Here is a 22,949-nt window from a genome sequence, read left to right on the forward strand (position 1 = left end):
CTTTATTTATTAGATCACGACAAACAAGTATATAACATAAATACCAAAAAGGCCAAAAAGGATGATTCAGATCTCACTTATCTGTGGCATTGTCGATTAGGCCATATAAACTTGAAACGCTTAGAAAGACTTCAAAAGGAAGGAATTCTAGAACCATTTGACTTAGAGGATTATGGTAAATGCGAATCATGTTTACTTGGCAAAATGACAAAGCAACCTTTCTCTAAAGTTGGAGAAAGAGCAAATGAACTATTGGGTTTAATCCATACAGATGTATGTGGACCAATGAGTACAAATGCTAGAGGTGGTTTCAGCTACTTTATCACTTTCACTGATGACTTCAGTAGATATGGCTATGTCTACCTAATGAAGCATAAGTCAAAATCCTTTGACAAATTCAAGGAATTTCAGAGTGAAGTAGAGAATCAATTAGGCAAGAAGATTAAGGCACTGCGGTCTGATAGAGGCGGTGAATATCTGAGCTATGAATTTGATGACCATCTGAAAGAATGTGGAATTCTATCAGAATTGACTCCTCCAGGAACACCACAATGGAACGGTGTGTCGGAACGGAGGAACAGAACCTTGCTAGACATGGTCAGGTCAATGATGGGTCAGGCCAAACTTCCATTAGAATTTTGGGGACATGCACTAAATACAGCTGCACTCACTATAAATAGAGCTCCGTCTAAAGCTGTCGAAAAGACTCCATACGAATTATGGTTTGGAAAGCCTCCAAATGTGTCTTTTCTTAAGATTTGGGGATGTGAAGTATACGTCAAACGATTAATTTCAGACAAACTTCATCCAAAATTTGACAAATGTATCCTTGTGGGCTATCCAAAGGAAACAAAGGGGTATTACTTCTACAATACATCTGAGAACAAGGTGTTTGTTGCTCGAGATGGTGTCTTTTTGGAGAAAGATCACATTTCCAAAATGACAAGTGGGAGAAAAGTAGACCTCGAAGAAATTCGAGTCAAACAACAAACTCTAGAGAATGCTCAAGATGACATTCAGGATGAAACTCATAGATCTTTAGAAGAATCTGGTGAGAATCATGGTCAATCTAGAAATGTTACCCCGCGTAGATCGCAAAAATATAGATCTCAACCGGAAAGGTACTTAGGTATTTTGACGAACGAGAGCTATGACGTTCTATTACTTGAAAGTGATGAACCTGCGACTTACAAACAAGCTATGACGAGCCCTAGCTCCAAGCAATGGCAAGAAGCCATGCAATCTGAATTAGACTCCATATCTGAAAACCAAGTATGGGATTTGGTCGATTTGCTAGATGGCTACCAAGCCATTGGAAGCAAATGGGTTTTCAAACTGAAAAAGGACAAGGATGGGAAACTTGAAGTTTTCAAAGCTAGATTGGTTGCAAAAGGTTACAGGCAAGTCCACGGTGTGGATTACGATGAAACCTTTTCACCAGTTGCAATGCTAAAGTCTATTCGGATAATGTTAGCAATCGCTGCATATTACGATTACGAAATATGGCAGATGGATGTCAAAACTGCTTTCTTAAACGGCGTTTTAACAGAAACTGTGTTTATGACACAGCCTGAAGGTTTTGAGGATCCAAAGAATGCTAAAAAGGTATGCAAGCTAAAGAAGTCAATCTACGGATTGAAGCAGGCATCCAGGAGCTGGAATATACGTTTTGATGAAGCAGTCAGTGACTTTGGTTTCATCAAGAACGCAGACGAATCTTGTGTATACAAGAAGGTCAGTGGGAGCAAAATTGCTTTCCTGGTATTATATGTCGACGACATATTACTTATCGGAAATGACATTCCTATGTTGAACTCTGTCAAGATTTGGCTTGGGAAATGTTTTTCGATGAAAGATCTAGGAAAAGCACAGTACATATTGGGTATCAAGATTTACAGATATAGATCTAAAAAGATGATTGGACTTAGTCAAAGCACTTATATCAATAAGGTGCTTGATAGGTTCAAGATGGCGGACTCCAAGCGAGGCTACCTACCCATGTCTCATGGAATGACTCTAAGCAAGACTCAGTGCCCAAAAACACTTGATGAGCGTAGACGAATGAATGGGATTCCATATGCATCATTGATTGGTTCAATAATGTATGCTATGATATGTACACGCCCGGATGTTGCGTACGCACTCAGTGCTTCGAGCAGATACCAGTCAGACCCAGGAGAGGCGCATTGGACTGCTGCCAAGAATATTCTGAAGTACCTGAAAAGGCACAAAGATGACTTCCTGGTCTATGGTGGAGATAATGAATTAATTGATAGAGGCTATACGGACGCAAGTTTCCAAACCGACAAAGATGATTTCAGATCACAGTCTGGGTTTGTCTTCTGCCTCAACGGAGGAGCAGTAAGCTGGAAAAGTGCTAAGCAAAGCACCATTGCAGATTCTACAACTGAAGCGGAGTACATTGCTGCACATGAAGCAGCAAAGGAAGCTATATGGCTAAGGAAGTTCATAGGTGAACTTGGTGTAGTCCCCTCCATTAAAGGACCAATAGCCCTGTATTGTGATAATAACGGAGCTATTGCACAGGCAAAGGAGCCTAGACACCACCAGAGAGTCAAGCATGTACTTCGTAGATTTCACCTTCTACGAGAGTTCGTTGAAAGAAAAGAAGTCGAGATAAGCAAAATTGGAACTGATGACAACATATCAGATCCATTGACTAAACCTCTGCCGCAGGCGAAGCACAACTCGCACACTGCAGCTATGGGAATCAAGCATATTGGAGAATGGCTTTGATGTCTCTGTTTAATGTTTTAAAGTTTTAGAGTTTAAATCTTTGTAAAACATTATTGGTTAATCATTCACAATAAATGAAGAGAATTCATTTTTCCATTTAATTTGTGGTTTATTAAATGATGAGTCCCTTCAATTTGACGATATATTCAAGATAGACTGTCAGGACCAGTCCTGTGACTAAGAAATGTCTATCAAGTGAACTTGAATGTCAAAGGTTGAAAATGGACCCTAGTCGGAGTTTTCTATAAAATTGGACGCATAGAAAATGTTAGACGACTAGAATGCAAGATGACTAGTAGTTCTGTTTCTTGAACTATGTGGACATGGCAATGTCATAATCATTTGCATAGATACTTACTTTGTGAAGACTAGTATCGGACAAGACCTATGAAACTTTACTGTAAGAGATGAAAATCTGTCATAAGTAAATTTCATTAAAATTATTAGACACTAAATCCTCAATACCTGAGTGATTTGAGATTACTTGTTTGAGAACTGGTTGCTTTGACGTTGACCAACCGTCACACCGTAAAAGGAGGCTATAAAGGCAACGCTCAGGTAATCACCTATCAAACGAAGTCTAATCTCAAGATCGCAAGATTGGGATTGTCCTCCCATAAATCGGGATGAGATGCTTAAAAGTTGTACAAGGCCACTCGGAGAGCTAGAAACTGTGAAATGCATGGCCGTGCTCGGATGAATCATAGGCTATGATTATCTATTTATTTGATCAGTTGAACTCTGAAACCGAGAAACACCTCTGGACATAATAAGGATGACAACTCTTACCTTATGTTCAAGAGCAAGCATCGAGCGACAAAGGAATTAGGAAATGCACACTTGTCCCTAAGGACAAGTGGGAGACTGAAGGAAATAATGCCCTTGGTCCAAGTATGCATTCAATGATAAGTCTAATATATGCGGTTCAGTATTAATTAACAAGTTAATAATTCGGTGAGATCAAGTGAGCTGAATGCCTAGCTAGAGGCCGCTTCAGTTCAAGTGGAATTAATGATATTAATCCACAGCTTACTCTTGACTGAACCCGTAGGGTCACACAAATAGTACGTAAACGGATCAAGTATTTAATGGCATTAAATACTCCATCTAAGGATATTCGGAATCGACGGATCTTGGTTTCAGTGGGAGCTGAGATCGTCACAGGCAAGAAATGAATACTCCGGAAACAATGATATTGCCGGAAGCGGAAATATGGATCGTATCGGAAATATAAATATTATCCAAGTCGTAGATGTTGCCGGAAACGGAAACATGGTACGTATCAGAAAATATTATCGGAAATGGAAATATTGCCGGAATCGGAAATATTGCCGGAAACGGAAATATTGTCAGAATCGGAAATATTATCGGAATCGGAAAATAATTCCGGAAACGGAAATATTAAATATTTGTTCGAAACGGAAATTGATTCCGGAATCGGAAATATTAAATATTGTTCGTATTGGAAATGAATTCCGGAATCGGGAATTTAATCGGAAGCGTATCGTACGAATTAGTATCGGACGAGGCCCGCTAGACGAAGGCCCAGCACGAAGCCAGGCCATCGCCCAGCGAGCCAACACGCACCATCGCATGCCAAGCCTCGACCAGGCCCAGCGCAAGGCCAGGCCCAGCCAAGGCCTGGGGCGCGCGCGCGAGAGCACAGCAGTGGGCCGAGCGCTGTGCGCCTAGCGTGGGCCGCAAGGCTTGCGCGGGTGTACGGTGCTCATGCAATGCTTGTGCGGGAATTCTAAAGAAATCGGGATTCGAAATATGATTAAATCCTAAAACTATTAGATAATGATTATTTAATTAGAGTCCTAGTAGGATTATAATTAAATAAATTAGTATCCTAATAGGATTCCAAAACCTTTTCCATAACTCTATAAATAGGTGCCTAGGGTCACATATTTACAGAGATTATTCAAGTATTCAAAGTGAGTTTTTGAGAGAAAAATTCAGTCACATACCTTGCCTAAAAGTGCCGAAATTATTAGTACCTTAAGGGCGATTCTAGTTGGTCAATCTTAAGGCGGATCCGGACGTGCTGTGGACTATCTACGGAGGGACGACACTTGGAGTCCTAAAGACTTGTTCTTGTTCGGTTCGGGCGCAGCTAGGGAAGGCACGCAACAAAGAGTATGCATCTAAACTATGCTATATGATTATGTGTAAATAATATGTATTCCTGGGTAAATGGTTTTTCCGCATGATTTATGAATTGTCATATGTATCATAACCTAACAAGACATGCCATCCATTTTCAACTCGATGAACTCTTGAGCTTTCTGCTTCTTCAGATATGGTGGGTAAAACTTGCTTCTTAAGGCTACCTTGAATGATTCCCATCCAAATCCAGGTGTAGCTCTCAAAGCATTCTCACATCTTTGCCACCATAGATCGGCTTCTCCCCTAAGGTAATAAACAGCACTATTAACCCTAAGGTTCTCTGGGCAATTGACAGCTACGATAAGCTTATCGAACTCCCTTAGCCAGTTCTCAAGTACAGTTGGGTCTATCTCCCCTTGGTACAAAGGAGGCTTACTTTGGGCCACCTTCTTAAACATCTCACCAGCTGGATCAACTCCCTGGTTATTCCTATTCTGTGTTAAGTTCTGCAGTACTTCAGCCAGTTGCCTGATGTGAGGGGGTCGAAAAAGTACGAGGCTAATGCGTGACCTCGTCCCTCGTGGGTGTGACGATTCTTTTTATTCAATCAAGTGTAATTGGATTTCCTGTGAGTATACACCCAATTGACTAGTAATATAGGAGTCGCCATTCAGTTTTTAACGACAATAAGAAAAACTGACAAAACCCAGTTATCGTGACATAAAGGGAGTGCAATTATGTTTGACCACGACTGCCGTAGGTTCCCTTGTGATCCCTGGTGTGGGGATCTCTCAATATACACCCGCAAGGTAGAGATTGAGGGTTCGGGGGACTGTAACTACCGAGAGGAGTAATTCGCTCGTCGATAACTCCAGAGGCAGGATATCCTTACTAGCTCAGCATAAATAATTGAAGGGACATGCGTTAACTATTAAACTAATCTGAGGTTATTTTAGCAATATGCAACATATAATACTAATTCGATCGTGATTATCTGATTTAAATAACATTAAGGGACCTAGCATGATAATCCGATTTCCCGAAAATATTATATTTGTTAGGCGTGATAGAACATTCAAATTAGGTTAGTTTAACAGTTCATAAAAAGGGCGAGGAAAGCGGTTAAATCATCGAAAAGGGACACATTACGACGCACCCTTGAGAGGTGCGTCACGGTTCTCAGAAAACTAACCACTTTGACTTTGCTATTTCTCCTTTTTATTTAACGAATCTCAAATTAGGGGACAGGATACGTTCTGTTCGATTTATGGATCGATTGCGATAGAACGCGTGAACAATGTCACAGCGAGAGGCTTAGGCTGAGGGTTGGAGTCAATACTCACAATATGAATTGTGTGTTGTTTTCACGTCGAATTTGGGGCTGTATTTATAGGGAAGAGTTTGTGGAAAGATAGAATTGCAGAGCTCTAATCCACAAAGAATTAGGAAAAAACACGTACCCAGGTAATTCCAGCGCCCAGGCCTGGGCGCCGAAGATTTCGGCGCCCAGAGCCAGGCGTTAAAAATAGGGTATGGGCTGTTTTCTTAGTCTGATTCGGATTCCTGAAATCCGTAGTGTTTGAGACTTAATCGAGTCTTTTAGTGCGTACTAATTTTTATGACGGAATGCGTCTGGGCCCGTTACGAACTCTAGGCTCGTTAGGATTTTAATTAATACGTAACTCTTATTTCCGAATCATATTAGGAATAGGATTCTCGCAGTTTTCTATCTCATTTAGGACTTATGGTGGAGTGCAACACCTAATTCTGACAGGTTTCTATCTTTTGTGACTTGCCACTTTTAGAAGCTACCCTTTACGGCAGTTACTATTTTTAGTTGGTTTCCATAAATAGCAGGTTTCTATAAATAGCAGGTTACGGATGAAACGAGAAGGGTGATTGAGATTCGTTATTTTATAGGAGATGCGTTGTCAAGTGGAGATTTATGTTTTCATCATCGAACCTTTCCCTTTCGGGAATGGGGACAAAAGTAGGTGTCTACAGTTAGCCCCCACTTTGACTGAGTCTTGGAGTAAGACGATAGTCAAAGTACTAGACGGAGTGCGTCACACAAGCCATGGTGTATGTGACCTGTTTTGCGAGGGTCTCACGAGCCCCCGAGTGATAACATTTGACTTAAGGGTCATCACTTGAAATGTCGACATATCCCTCACGTGTCATTGGGATTTGTCAACGGATAGTATAGAATACTCCCTCACTTAGTCATTGGAAGTATCTAAAGAGGCGTAGAAACTCCCTCACTTTGTCATTGGGAGTAGCTACAGATGTTTTCGAAATCAAAGCTATAAAGTGTAATTGGGCCTGGCCAAGCCCAACCACGAGGTAAAAATGTTTTTAAAGATTCTCATTTTTAGGGTTAGCTAAACGAGAAAACCCCCTTGTTTTTATGGGACGTAAAACGAAGGAAAATCCAGCACATCGTTCTTTTTGGAAAAACGGAAAACCAATACTTTAAGTTTTGGAAAAAAGAAAAAACTACTCACATCGCTCTTTTTTGGAAATAACGGAAAACCAATAAATACTCTCATCGTTTTTGGGAAAAACGAAAAACCAAAGGCTACTCACATCGTTTTTGGGAAAAAACGGAAAACCAAAGGCTACTCACATCGTTTTTTTTGGGAAAAACGGAAAACCAAAGGCTACTCACATCGTTTTCGGGAAAAGCGGAAAACCAAAGGCTACTCACATCGTTTTTTTGGAAAAACGGAAAGCCAAAGAGAATTATCGCTGCAGCGACTAAGGACCTGCGCGGTTAGCGACGCAGACCCCGCCGGCTAAAGATGGCGAGCCTGTCCGCTAAGGGTGGACACCCCGTCCGATAGAAGTGGACGAATCTGTTTTGAAATTTGTTTGTGTTTATTTTTTGAAAATAAGGACCTACGTGGTTTGCGCCGTAGACCCCGCCGGCTGAAGATGGCGAGCCTATTTCATTTTGTTTTTTGAAGATTCTATTTTTCGAAAACTGAGGACCTGCGCGGCTAGTGACGCAGACCCCGCCCGCTGCGGGTGGGCGAGCCCTGTCCGCTGAGGGTGGACGCCCCTGAATTCGTTTTTCAATTTGGGACTCGCGTGATTCGTGACGCGATCCTGCGCACTAAGATGGGCAAGTTTCCTACTTTTTTTTTTCGTGATTTCTTTTTTTTGAGAATTTCTTTTATTCATTCTTGCAAAAGCGAATTCTTTCGAGGGATGCTCGGATTTAGTTGTAACCTGAACGTGGGTTGACAATGGGTTTAGACGGACCTTTGTTTTGCGACCGTCTGCTTTCGTGGTTTTGAGCTAGTCTTTACGGCTCGATTTTTGCCACTACTTGGTCTTTGATCAGAGGACCATGCACAAGTGTCGATGACGACCTTTCTCTGAGGTCGAACCTGCTTTTTTTTTTTTTGAGATATCTAAACATGAGATGGTACGTGTATGGCGTAGTCCAGGAATGTGATTTTGATTGTGCGCTCCTTGTTGGAGTATATTTTTACGCGAGCCCCCAAGCACTGGGGCTCGTCAGTCGTTTTTCGCATCTTGTAATCATGTTTAGGGGTCATGCTCGTATGTGCGAGAGACCTTTTATAGTAGTGTGCTACTTTTGCGAAGCCGTGGAGTGCGACTTCAGTTTTCAGGCGACATCCGGTTTTAGCTTGTCCCGGATTAATCCTTTGACAGACAAACATTTTTTTTATTCGGAAAACCAACGACTTAACGACACACATTTTTGGTGTTTCGAAGAATGACCATGATATTTATTTTGATTTAAAAGTGTACATAAGCATTTTCTGAGATAAGCCTAAGTTTTGACCAAGTTTTAATGTATATTTTTGCTTATTTGGGAGCTAAAGGTGCTTTTGGGCTTGATCCTACTTGCAATAGGGCCTCGTGTTTAGCAACACGGTTTTAAGTCCTTTCCCGTTCCGCGTTTTGTGAAATCTGGGCCTTAGGCTACATTTCCAACGCCCAAGGTTAGGCGTTAAACATTTCGGCGCCCAGCCATGGGCGCTGAAAGTCTTTTCCTAGTGATATTTGACTTTCGGATTTCTTAACGCGTTTCCGAATGGGATCAGGATGTCACTGGGTGCGTTCAGCTATATATATAGGGGCTAGATACGTCCCTATTTCCCACCACTCTCAATTTCTTTCTCTCTTTTTTGCTGTGTTTTAATTACTCATTGCTTTTGCCATGTCGACCCCTACTTTCTCACTCCAACGGACTGTTAGGCGTTGGCTGTGGGCCCTTACTCCCACAGAAAAGGCTTTGTTAAAAGAATACCACTTAGAGGCACTTTTAGGCTTACAACAAATTAATATTGATTATAACTTTCTGCATGCCGCCCTAAGCTTTTGGGACTCCGATCATCATGTTTTTGCCTTTCGGGGCAACGAAATATGTCCTTTGCCAGATGAATTTGTTGCGATCCTTGGTTATCCTACTAATGCTACTCCTGTTACCCCTGGCAGTATTGAAGAGGGTAAAACAACCATAGGGGCTTTCCTAGGACTAGATGATAACATGTTTGCTGAAATTGTTGTAGGTGACGAGGTTAACTTGACAAAACTTGTAAAACACCACTTTAGGCCTAGTAAGAATATGACCGAACAGAAATTGAACATCCGAGCCCTTGTATTTTGCTTGTTGAATCACTATTTGCTGTCGAATAACAATGGCGCGTTCGGTGACATAAGGTTGATCCCCTTGATTAGCCAGATGGAAAGTTGCTACTCTATTATGCCGTTGGTTGTTGCCGAGACTTTGCTGAGTGCGGATGAGCTGAAGAAGGATGCCAAATCTGAACATTTTAAGGGAAGCCCCCTATTACTGCAGGTAATCGATTTTTCCTTGCGCACGTATACACGTTTTTTTTTGCGTACACAATGAGTTTCAGCGCCCAGGGCTGGGCGCTGGAATTTTCGGCGCCTAGTCCTGGGCGTTGAAACTGCACCCCAGGAACCGTTTTCTTTTATTATTATTTTTTTATCGTGCCCGTTTTTTGCAGATATTGCTCGTGGAACGGCTTAGACTTTTGGAAGCTCCTGCCGATCCTAAACATTATCGCCCTATAGCCTTGGGTAACTGAAAATACTTGCACCAAGGCCAGGACGAGGCCGAATGGACCTCCTTTTTCACTTATGCATTTGTTCGATTAAGTGGGTGGTACCATGGTGGGGTTTGACTACTATGACAGGGGGTTCTGATGTATCGGTTTATGTTTCTTTGTTGGGGCTATCTCGTCCCATTTATATTTTCCCTTACCGAGTCATGCGTCAATATGGTTTAAGGCAGACTATCCCCTTTTTTGATACGGTACCACCTAAGGTAGCGGCCTTTTCACAAGCACGGGTCCTAGCGTGGGCTAAGTATTATGATGGTCTCCCGCATTGGGCCGTAGCTACAAATGGCTTTTTGGGTCTTTCTGAAAACTACAAGTTGTGGATGAGCTCCGATGATAAAGATGTGAGGACCGAGGCTCGAAATGGGGAGCCGGCTGAGCTTTTGATACCTCGTATTCGTGTTAAGTATGAGGGTCCTGATTCTGCCAAACCTCGTACCTATAGTATTAAGACTGTGAAAGCTCGTCCTGATCGAAAGCGAAAGGAAGTTCCTCCTCGTTCCAGTTTCAGGCCTAAAAAGATGCCTAACATGAAGGGGCCTGCTGTTGTTAAAAGAAATGCAAGCTCTCGCGGATATCGTCGCCGGAACAATGTATGGGTTAGGAAGGCTCAGCCGCCTGTAGAAACAGTGGCTAGTCTAGTTGATGATAATAATCCTTCTCCCACCATTGTTTGTGCCCTTGAGGCTGAGCGGGCTATAACTGAGAATGTTTCTGAAGCCTTGGCATTTTTGGAAGTTAGTGTCTAGGAGCCGGTTCTTATGGAGATTGACATTGGGGCAGCGCAGAAGACCGTGGGGGTGGATCCTGCGAACATTGCCCTCTATAAGACTTTATTTGATGATCCGGAAGAACTAGAGTAGTGTAGTTCTTGCTAGGGTGTAGGTGCAATTTATTTATTTCAGTTGTGTTTGTTTTTATTCTTAGCACTTTGTTTTCCTTCTTATTATTTTTCAATAAAGGCGTATTTTTATTTTTCATTTTCATTTATTTTTGTTTCTCCTCTTTTTTATGTTTTAACACTTTTTGCGCAAAGAATATGTGTTTTTTTTTATTAGACCGAATCCTTAGTAAGGATTGCCTACGTATCTTGTCAGAATCAGGTCGCGCGTAGTTCTAGCTTTAGAATAAGTTCTAGTATGCCGGATTTCGGTAGATATGCCCTGAGGTGGAAGCATATTACTTAATCGGTCAAATGAGTGAAGTATCATCATTATTTTCATCTGCCGTTTTTTGCCATAAGTCGCATAAAAATGAAATTCGACTAATTTGTATGGCTATATTTTTGGTAAGCCTATTTGGATATGTACTGTACCCCCCAAGTGTTCGTTATTTTTCCGTTGTGTACAGATAAAATGACGAGCACTTCTGAAAAGAAAATTTTTGGCAGGCAGAGAGTTTCAACGCCCAGGTTGGGGCGTCAGAAATTTCGGCGCCCAGCCCTGGGCGCTGAAAATGATTTCTGGCGGTCAATTTTTGACGCTTTGCTTCACATGTTCTTGCATTTATTTCTTTTTTCGTGCCTTGATTTTTTGCTCGTATTTAAAGTCAATTTTGAGGCTATTTTGGAGGCTTTTTTGACTGTTAGCGTGAAATGCATTTTTGTCCGGATTAATTTTTTCTATTCGTGACTCGAAACAGTTTTGAAAATGGAGTTAGGGTGAGGAAGTTATGAAAATCTTTGTGTAGGCTTTTGAGTGGGTTGAGGTGCGTGTTGATGCGGGGGTCGGTGTCTATTTTTCATGAGTTTTTTTTCTTGAGCAACCTTTGTATTGTTTTGAATTTGATTTCCTTTTGATTTCTTTGGGTTGCATGGATTGACTTTTATGATGACAGTGGTTGACTTTTATGTTTTGGGGATATGAATGGGATGGTGCGGTTTATTTTGTGGGTTTCGGGAATTGGTTCCCATGGCACTATTTCAAAATCGAGTGGGCTTTGTTTGTTGGGCCTAGAGTGGGCCGCCTCTTTATTTTTGTATTTTGCAAGTACATTTGGTGCTTATTTAGTGTTAGAATAAAACTTTTTAGGAGAAATATTACGCCTTTTATTGATTCGGAAAGTAAGGAAAACACACTGAAATAAAACTGACCTATATTCTAAGAGGCCTTAGGACCATCTAAAGTCTCTATTATTTTTTCTACCAATCTAAAGAACTACTAGGCGCTTTTTACTAATGGTGCTCTATGTGGCTCAAGCCTGGGGTTTAGTCTCATAAAACTTCGGTCCTTCACCGGTACTCATCTTGAATTCTATTCCTTTTGCATTAACCCACTGATATGTCTTCACCCATCCGTTCTCGATCTCTTCTAGTGTTGATGCAGGAGAGATTAACCGGGTTGGATCGAAACCTTCATCTTGTAAGGCTAGGGTAGTCATCACAGTCTCGTCCTCCATAGGGCTCGATTCGTTAAACAATGTCCATAGAGCCTGGTTGTCCAATATTTCAGCTGTTTTAGTCTTGGTGAGGTGGGGTGCCTCATCCAAGGTGTGGCAGTCATGGAAAATTTCAAATCCGGGTTTTAGCAAGCCATCCTGAACGAAGGGTTCAGGGAAATCGCAGCATGGGTGTTCTTCTCCTTCCCGAACGAAGACCCCGTTAAGGGTTCGTTGATACGGGGGAAGGAGGGTGGTTTGTTTGGCTTTGTTAAGGCGTAGCCTAGACAGGCGGTCAGCAATATCTTCCTCCGTTGGTTCATAGCCTAAGCCAAAGGGAGTAGATTTTTTGGGTAAAGGATGGAATGTGCATTCCTTCTTCCTTATGCCCAATGGGGTTCCTGGGAAATAACCTTGAGCTAGCAGCATTCTAGGGATGACCCGGGATGCATGCGGGTCTAGGAATGCTGGATCATAGTCTTCAATGAACTGGATTGCTTCTTCCATTTGAAACCCATAAAGGTCGTCTGCAGTTTCGGCCGTTCCAACCATAGTACAACTGATGTCGAGAGGGGGGGCGCGGATTTCTAGTATTACCCTGTTATGATTAAGTTTAACCATTTGGTGCAGGGTAGAAGCCACACCTCCTAAGTCATGGAGCCAAGGTCGCCCCAATAGGAGGTTGAAAGTGGGCTTAATGTCGATTTTTTGAAACTCCATGGTGCGTGCCACAGGCCCGGTTTATATGGTAAGGTTGATTTTTCCCAACACAGGCCTTCGAGAGTTATCATAGGCTCGTACCCCTTGTGTGGAGGTTTGGAAGTCATCGCTTCCAAGTCCCAAGCAATGAGCGGTTCGCAACGGGCAAACGTTAACTGCCAAACCGTTATCTACGAGCGCTAGGGGGATGTTTTGCCCTTTGCATCCAACTACTAGATAGAGGGCTTTGTTATGGGCACCCCCCTCTCTGGGTAAATCTTTGTCAGTGAAAACTATGTCCTTTTCTCCAGCGTCTCTCCCGGCGTGGTTAACCAATGAGTCTGGTGTGATATCTGTAGGCACTGAGATGAGGTCAAGTGAGCGAATAAGCTTTTCGCGATGTTCTTTTGAGGTACACATGAGATCCCAGATGGTAATTTCGGCCTTGGTTCTTTTCAATTGTTTCAAAAGAGGATTTTCAATGACTTCTGCGACGGTGGTGTGCCGTCCATTCTCAGGAGCTTGTCTGACTGGGATATCGTCCATAGGAGGTGGGCGAATGTCAGGCTGGTATATTCTTCCTGATATGGTGAGGTTGTCGACTTTGGGTTCTTGAGTGGTGGTGTCGATGAGAGCATACCCGGGCCAAGTTTCAGTAAAGAGGTCTTGGCCCGACACTTGAGATAGGTAGATATCTTCAGCATCATCATCCCACACACCGCACACTTCTCTCTCGATTCGATCCATGGGGACCAGAGCGAGTGGTGCACCTTGAGGTGTAATGTACATCGTTGGGTCGAAGTTCTCATTTTCTGGTTGGTCGAGAGAGATGTGACAAGAGCCGAGTGGGTTCTTGTTGTTGTTGGGTTTGCCAACGTTAGGGAGAGGTATCACTTCATCCTCTATCATGTCCTGGATGGTGTTCTTTAGGTTCCAGCAGTTTTCAGTGCCATGCCCATTTCCTTGATGGAATATGCAGTAAGTACCTTCGACCCAATATTTGCTTTTGACAGGAGGGTCACGGGTGGGGCCTATAGGTCTCAACTTTCCTTGATTGGTTAATCATTCAAAGGCTTGTACCAAAGTCGACCCGAGTGGGGCAAACTTTCGGTCTCGGACCCATCTTCCAGGGCTTCTTCGGGCGGGAGTCTCTTCTACAGCATGGACTTCTTGGGCTTGGGGTGTGTTACCCCGATTGCGTTGTTTTTATATGTGGGTTTTCTTTGTATGGTTTTGGCGAGCTCGTCCTCGATCTTTATTCCCACATCATAAACTCTTTTGAAAGTGTCAAGTCCCAGGTACCTAAGGTGTTGTCTGTAAGCCGGGTCCAGGTTGTCAATGAATTTTTGGACCAATTCTGTTTCGGGAGGCCTATTGATTAGCTGGGCCTCCTGGTCCCTCCATCTAGCAAAAGTAGGTTGTGAAACCCTCATTTTTCTTTTGGAAGAGAACTTCCAGCTCGCTCATGGTGACTTGGAAATCCATGTTCGACGAGTATTGCTTGATGAAGACATTGACAAAGTCTTCCCAAGTGGGGAAGAGCTTAGGGTCCTGGTGATAGTACCATTTGAGCGGCACAGGTTCCAAGGACAAAGGAAAGGCAGGTAAATACATGGACTTGTCCACGCCTTTCAAGTTCATGGCATTCACAAAGCTCAGTAGATGATCACGGGGATTGTCCGTGGCCTTGACCTTTGGTAAGTCAGATGAACTGAACTTTTCTGGTAGTTTGCCAGGAAAAGGTTCAGGATCGAGGGAGAAGTATTTTCTCCCCATGGTTTGCTGTAGGACCATTTTTTCAATCCTCTTCTCGTTATCGAGGTCATTTTTGGCTTGTGCAGCCGCTAAAGCTTCATTTTCCATTTTCAATTGGCCCATAAGTTGGGTCATTTGGACCATCTGGTCTCGCAAATCTTCGATGGACATGTTTGATGGTGCGAATCGAGGTTGGGGAAGCGGAGATCCTTGAAATGAGGGACGACGGATGGAGCTTGGAGTCACTAAACCTGATGTTGGCGATGTATCTTCGAGACGCACTAACCGTTGATTCCCTGATCGGCACCAAGTGGCAGGACCAGTCCTAGGCATAAGATAAGCTAAAGTTTAGGTTCCCAAAGTTTCAAGCATTACTTAGTCTAGACTTCGACTTTCTCTATTGGTTTTTTTTTTCTCTTTCCTTTATTGGTACACTTTTTGGTTTTTTTTTTGGTCATTCTTTGAATTTTCGAAACACTTGCCCGTGTGACATTCATAGTTATTAGCGTGTTCGGTTTTTAGTGCCGAGCATTGTCGTCGTAGGAGGCCTAACAACGACGCAAAGAGTTATTAATTTTTTACGAGTCGCTTTTGAAATCAAGTGCTTTTCTTACGCCCTCGTAGCAATTCTTTTTACGAACATTTTTTGTGCTACGTATTTTCCTTTCGCGCGGGCACCGAGGTTGTTGCGCCTGACCAGAAGGCCAAGCAGCAACTTCAGCGCCCAGCGAGGGGCGTGAGAAATTCTGGCGCCCAGCCAGGGGCGTTGAAAATGTGTCCCTGGCTGATTCTCGTTTTCTGTTCGCGTCTACTTTTGTTTATGCGACTTCGATTTGCATGCTTGCCTAATAACGTCCTTTACGCGTTGTGCAGCGTTTGTGGGATTCGTTACAGGCCATCCCGAGCGTCGCTTATTTTTGTGGCGATCATTCGGGTTTGCGGAGCACGTATTTCGGTATAACTCTTTGGCAAATTAGTCTATGAATGTTTGGGCAATTTTTAAGGTCGTTGGTTTTCTAGGATAGTTTGTCACACACAATCACATATTTCTCTACACATAACTAACATTCATTATGAGGCGATAATAACATGTCATGTAGTTTATGATAGGCTTCTATGGGTAGTTATTTGCGCCTGGCTTGGTACCGCTTCTATCGTAGATCCAACACATGCCCCGGTCGAGGTAGTGTCTTCAACAGACGAATTTCGCTCAAGAGGCCAACCCGCAAGTGCAAGCCAAGGGGGCATGCAGGCGAGAGGGACCTAATGAGCGAGCGATTGGGTTCGGGATAGGTGTACTACCTTCACAAGTACCGAGTGGGCAACATGCGCGGCGTATGCACCCCCCTATTGGCGAAAAAAGGTATCCTTCGTCCCAACTGCCGAGGGAGCCGAGATTCGTTATGCGGTTCTGCCCGTTCACATTAATATGCTGATTTTCAGGTCGTCCCAACTTGATGGGGAAATAAACGCGGGGTAGGATCGTTTCACCCTTCGGCTATTTTGATTACCTACAAGCACGAGTATTTCCTTCACTATCCCCAGTGGAGTCGCCACTGTGAGGGGGTCGAAAAAGCACGAGGCTAATGCGTGACCTCGTCCCTCGTGGGTGTGACGATTCTTTTTATTCAATCAAGTGTAATTGGATTTCCTGTGAGTTTACACCCAATTGACTAGTAATATAGGAGTCGCCATTCAGTTTTTAACGACAATGAGAAAAACTGACAAAATCCGGTTATCGTGACATAAAGGGAGTGCAATTATGTTTGACCACGACGGCCGTAGGTTCCCTTGTGATCCCTGGTGTGTGGATCTCTCAACATACACCCGCAAGGTAGAGATTGAGGGTTCGGGGGACTGTAACTACCGAGAGGAGTACTTGCTCGTCGGTAACTCCAGAGGCAGGATATCCTTACTAGCTCAGCATAAATAATTGAAGGGACATGCGTTAACTATTAAACTAATCTGAGTTGATTTTAGCAATATGCAACATATAATACTAGATCGATCGCGATTATCTGATTTAAATAGCATTAAGGGACCTAGCATGATAATCCAATTTCCCAAAAATATTATATTTGTTAGGCGTGATAGAACAATCAGATTTAGTTAGTTTAACATTCATAAAAAGGGCGAGGAAAGCAATTAAATCATCGAAAAGGGACACATTACGACGCACCCTTGAGAGGTGTGTCACGGTTCTCAGAAAACTAACCATTTTGACTTTTCTATTTCTCCTTTTTATTTAACGAATCTCAAATTAGGGGACAGTATACGTTCTGTTCGATTTATGGATCGATTGCGACAGAACGCGTGAACAATTTCGCAGCGAGAGGCTTAGGCTGAGGGTTGGAGTCAATACTCAGAATATGAATTGTGTGTTGTTTTCACGTCGAATTTGGCGCTGTATTTATAGGGAAGAGTTTGTGGAAAGATAGAATTGCAGAGCTCTAATCCACAAGGAATTAGGAAAAAACACGTACCTAGGTAATTCCAGCGCCCACGCCTGGGCGCCGAATATTTCGACGCCCAGAGCCAGGCGTTGAAAATAGGGTCTGGGCTGTTTTCTTAGTCACATTCGGATTCCTAAAATCCGTAGTGTTTGAGACTTAATCGAGTCTTTTAGTGCGTACTAATTTTTATGACGGAATGCGTCTGGGCCCGTTACGATTTCTAGGCTCGTTAGGATTTTAATTAATACGTAACTCTTATTTCCGAATCATATTAGGAATAGGATTCTCGCAGTTTTCTATCTCATTTAGGACTTACGTTGGAGTGCAACACCTAATTCTGACAGGTTTCTATCTTTTATGACTTGCCACTTTTAGAAGCTACCCTTTACGGCAGTTACTATTTTTAGTTGGTTTCCATAAATAGCAGGTTTCTATAAATAGCAGGTTTCGGGTGAAACGAGAAGGGTGATTGAGATTCGTTATTTTATAGGAGATGCATTGTCAAGTGGAGATTTATGTTTTCATCATAGAACCTTTCCCTTTCGGGAATGGGGACAAAAGTAGGTGTCTACACCTGACCATGTCAGCAATTCCTTGGGTAGTCATTTCCCTTCTCCTGGATAAAACAAAAGACTAACTTTAACAACTGAGGTTGGACACTGCCTTACTAACACATTGCACTTGCTAGTCATTCAATTGGTGCACATACACAAAGATTTTCGGACGCTAAGCCGGATAGGAGCCTGTTTATGGGTCGCTTTTCCCCTTAGTCCGCCTCACTAAGTTCAAGTGGTGAAAGATTGAACCACCTTGCAAGTACAATTTCATTGAAGAAATGCATAAAATTCCTTTCGCGATAATCGCTCAAAGATAGTATAGACTTAGAATTAAAGATATAAGAAGGAATTCTAGATCTTATTACTTCAATGGAAAAAGATGATACATCCTTTGGATTGTACTTTATTCGAAAAAGCACAAAACTGAACTACTAAAACCATAAATAGTAGTGTACTACTTTATTGCTTCACTAAATCTAGTCACTAGATATTACAAAAGATTAAAATGCTACTCAACTATCCAGCCACCCTTACAAACAGGTGAAGAGGGCTCATGGTCTTCAAAATCATCAAAGTCTTCCTCTGGATCAGACTTATACTCCATATCCTCATTGTTTTGCTGTAACACACTGTTCACTTCATCATTGTTGATTTCAGGCTCAATTTCTGTGTCACTGGAGATCTCAATAGTGGGTGCAGGAATGATGGGATTAGGGTTCTCAATCTCAACAACATCATCATCACTATCCTCATCCATCTGAGTCTCTGTATCATGATCTAATCCTGTAAGGTTGATGTTCTCTACCGTCTTACCATCATCAAAACATTCCTCTGCGAGCTCTATAATCGTAGTCATAATCTCCAAATCATATCTCCATCAACCATCTGGAGTACCATACTTGTAGTAATTAGGAATACCATTTTCCATATGCATATCCCGAAATCGGTTCTTAAGCTCTATGTATGGGTTCTTGGAAGGTAAGCAATGAATAACCATCTCTGCCATAACATCTTTCTTTCTCAATTCAGGTAGGTTCTTCACTGAAGCAAAGTAATTGCAGGCAAACTCAATCTTCTTGACATAAATGTGTGGGGTCTCACAGTCTAACTTCTCTAGGTTTCCTAGATTTGCGTACTTTGAAATCAACATCTTAATCCTGAAAGTTAACAACTACAAAGTCTTACTAAAAGTGTTCCAAAACAAAGTAAGTTCGTTGAGCCATACAATTTTCAATGCACAAGTACATGCTTAGTCATGATTCGTGATGTAATTAATCACATAAAGCAAACAAAACATAATCAAACTTTAATTAAAAGATCACAACATCAAGGCATAATCACATAAACACTTGATTAGAAAGGCATACTTAAACAACACATACTTAGACTAATTATACCCTTCTTATTCTACTCATTCCTCACTTAGAAAAAAAATAAAAAATTTCGAAATTAATTTAAATAAATAACTTCAAATATACGCGAAATTATAAGAAATTAAAATAGAAAATTTAAAATAATTACTCGAATAATTTAATTAATTCGACTATTTTCAAAAATAATTTAACAGAATTAAATAAATAATTAAATAATTAATTCAGAATTTTCGAAAGAATTTATTATTATTTTTTTTGAAAATTCGGAAAAATCCGAAAATAAAATTATTTATTTTTTTTTTTTTTGAAAAATCCGAAAATATTTAGGAAATTCGAAAAATAATTCGAAATTGAAAATAATTTTCAAATACTAGAAATAATTGGTATTTGGCTTTTCAAAATTTGAGTACTCATAAATAACGTTTTGACTTTAGGAAAATAGTTTTCGAAAATCCTAAAGTTCCGCAATCGTAGTTTAAGGAGTTACCACTTTGCACTATTAATTAATGCAAAGCAGCTATCAAACTAGAGCTCTGCGAATACCACTTTGTAGTATTACTTACTACAAAGAAAGACTGAACTAAGCTCTTAGTATACCACTTTTTGCGTGATAACCTAAAGCGTCTGATAACCACTTTGTAACACCCTAATAATTCCTTGTTTTTTATAAAACATTTACCGACTTAAAACACAGGAATTACCAAGATATTACCGCCGCCGTGATAACGGTTAAGGCTATTTACCAGAATTACGCAGCGGAATTAACTAACTTTCAAACATAATAAATAAATAGTTAATGTCATTAAAACAAGTTGGAACCGTTGAGGCCCAAACTAAAACAAACCGTTTGAAATCCATTAACTGAAAATAGTAGTAGTCATGACTATAAATAAAATTAAAGAGAGTTTATAAATTACGGAAGCATAAAACTCTCAACTCGAATCCCATGATAACTTCTCCCGCTAGTTATCTCTACAAACCTGCTTTATTAAAAATCTACTCCCCAACAACGCAAATGCAATTGATGGATCATCATAGGGTCATTAAGGCAAAGGCCATGACCAGAAGACATGAAGCACGAAGTCAGCAAAAGTTGAGTATGAACAAGCTAGAATAACATTCTATCCTAACATACTTCACTCGACAATTAAATAATCAACATGCAAAAGCCATATAATAAACAAGTAAACATGGAGACAAGACTCGACACGAGACACGACTCTTGACTCAGAGATTAATAAAAAGTAGCTTCGAACGGGTAAAGTAAAGTATCCTCAAAAGGAAAGAAAAGGGTGATGGGAGCCAACCATACACCAAAATAAGACGGGCTACTACCGACAGTCGGGCCATACCGACAGGAATTCCAATGCACAATGGCATAAAAGAGAATGAAACAACGTCTTGTATCATTCTAGAAGTACAAGTTTTCCGGCAAGACTCCCCCCATTGTTCATACTCAAGGTATATACGTTCCAAGAGTTTTGAAGCTCTTTGAGTTACACTTTACGTTAATTAATATATTATGTTCAAGGCGACTCAAGACACAACATACAAACAATTGAACAATTAAACAATTCAACATTGACACTTCAATATTTTACTTCTTTAAGACTTGTGATCAAACATAGACTCAAGTGAAATTACTCCCATTGTTCCTTCTCAAAAACACTGTTTGAGATAACCCAACATTGCCTATTAACAAGCGGGGTGTGCCCTTAGCACGAATTGTCCTTAATTCAATTCACATAGACTCTCTCACATATTCTACCCCTTTGGTAGAATATATATTGCTCACTGGCAATATTCGACTGGCTCAATAATTATGCTAGACATCCTGTACTATAGCATAATAATAATAACAACTTGCATGCGCACTACTCATACATGCAAACCAACTTGAACAACATGCTTGACATAATTCAACGATTATAAAAGTCCATAACATGATAGTTCAATAGAATCTATAAAGCATAATTCAATTCATAACATGCTCGTTCACATAGATTCAACAATAATAATAACATGCTCGTTCTTAACATTAAACATGAATTCATAACAACATAATCATTCCCAATCATCAAACATGAATTCATAGCATATAAGTTCACATGATTCGCATTCAATACACTTCACAAGGTCCTCAAGGGATGGGTGGTCACCCTAGTCTTGTACGTACCTGGAATACCTAAGTACGGGGGCCACTGTGCGAATCACGACTCACTAGAAATTAACTCCTATAAAACAAAATAGGAGAACTAAATTATTATCCATGTTTACTAAATTTCCAGCAACTATTTAAGAAACTAAAACTCTTAGTTTAATTAGAAATTAATCATTAATTGGTAATTTAATAGTCTCAAATAGTCAACTCAAGTCCTAGCACAAAAACATTGACTTTTTCGCTTTAAAACCCTTAAAAACCAACTTTTTAAAGCTTATAACCAATCTGAAAATTTAAGTTGATTCCCAAAATTTAAATTGTCATTAAATTATGTGAATCAATCTCTCAATCGATTTGAAACCGAAACCCTAACAATGGTTTAATCCGAAAACATGTTTTGACTTCAAAAATCAACACTTTATAAACTTATTAAATCTGAAAATTATAAGTTCATTCATCAAAACCAATCTCTTTAATTAAAACACAATACTAACCCAATACGGTGTTCACAACCGTTTTAATTAATCTAAACAATCCAAATATTTAAACTAATCACAACAATTAAATCAATTAAAAACTGAAAATTAATATTTTTTTGAAAATAAATTTTTGATTAAACAATTGATCAACACACACACACACACAACGATTAATTAATCGTGTGTGTGTGTGCCGACCAACACACACGAGCAACAACACCGCACGCACCGCACAGCCCGCGCAAGGGAAGCGACGAGGGCGAGGCACGCGAGGGCGCTGGGCAGGAGGGACGGGCACGCGAGGTGCGCTGAGCAAGCAGCAGCAGCAGCGGCCTCGTGCACGAGTGTTGGGCGTTGCGGGGCTGCGACGCGACGAGAGGGAGAGAGAGGGGTGCGCGTGAGGCGCGGCTAGGCACGAACACAAGGGCACGGCTCGTGCCTTGTGGCTCAAGAAAGGGCCGGACGAAGAGGAGAGGTAAGAGAGGAGAGAGGGGAGCAAATTCAGAATTTTTAAGTTAGGGGATCTCATGAAGGGGAGGGGTATTTATAGGTTCTCATCCCTTCATGGGTTAGGTATTAGGGTTTAAGGTTGGGCTTGCTTTTTGGGCTTAGTTGAATTTAATCCTTGCAAGCTTTTGTTGGGTTTGATTATGGCAAACAACTGGGCCTTAATTAAATTAAATTCGTTTTGAAATACGACCCAACAATTCCCGATTAAATAAATTCATTGAATTTATTTAATAAAAATACGGTTTTCGAAATAATTAATATTTAATTAATTAAAAAAATAAAAGGCGCATTTAATTCTCATTAAATGAAATTAATTTATAAAAATACAACGAAATGCTTTATAAATATAATAAAATATATTTATAATTATAGAAAAATACGAGGTATTACATGCAGAGCCTAAGCTATTGGCGTTCTCATCAGCTCTTGGTTTTACGTTGGGTGTATTCATAATATGCGGTATGTTTCTTTCTTTGTCTGCATTTTCTTAATTGGTTTCATTACCTATGTCAAATTATAGCTCTAATTTGGGAACAATATAATTTTATTTTTATTTTTTTCAATTGAAATGGGTTACAGGGGTGCAGAACCTAAGCTATT

Source organism: Spinacia oleracea, chromosome 5 (genome assembly GCF_020520425.1).
Source record: "Spinacia oleracea cultivar Varoflay chromosome 5, BTI_SOV_V1, whole genome shotgun sequence".
NCBI lineage: Eukaryota > Viridiplantae > Streptophyta > Magnoliopsida > Caryophyllales > Amaranthaceae > Spinacia > Spinacia oleracea.